Here is a 650-nt window from a genome sequence, read left to right as displayed (position 1 = left end):
CCGTCCTGGAACGCAGTCCAGACAGCATCGACCTCGTCCAAAAGCTCGTCGAGGTCCTGGAGAAAGCACGTCGCGCGAAACTGATCGGCTTCGAGTTGCGCGAGCGCTGTCTCTTGCGACGTCGGCGCCGCAGGCGGCACGAACGCCGCCACATCAAACGCTGGCATAGAAGCATCGATCGTATCGTCGTCATCGTCCAGCGCTAATGCTTTAAACGTGTTGGAGAGATCGTCGGTGGCGGCGGTCGATGGCGCTGGACGGTGTATTCATTGAGCTGTTGGTTCCTTTGCTGCGTCCATATTTACTACATGGCCTTGACATGAGCTGCATGTGGCACAGAGTCAACAAGTGGTACGACAGCTCACGGAGCTCGCTGCTTGGTGCTCTCCACAACCAACTTTTGCGTTACGATACATAGACACTCGCACCACGACCCGACGACAACTGATTCGCAGTTGCTCGAGGAGTCAGTCTCTCTCGCGGCAGATAAAGCGTTTGCACTTGTTTCTATGTGGAACGGTGTCCCGAGCCGTCCCACTCGTTCGGACTTGATTTGAATCGCATAACTAGAATGCTTGCGTTTGAATCAACACACCCGGATACCCAGATTTCACAAAGTAAACTAAGAGGCAGGTTGTGTACATTTAAAA

Source organism: Saprolegnia diclina (assembly GCF_000281045.1).
Source record: "Saprolegnia diclina VS20 unplaced genomic scaffold supercont1.98, whole genome shotgun sequence".
NCBI lineage: Eukaryota > Oomycota > Saprolegniomycetes > Saprolegniales > Saprolegniaceae > Saprolegnia > Saprolegnia diclina.
The sequence above is the reverse complement of the archived record's forward strand: the minus strand, read 5'-3'. Positions refer to the sequence as shown.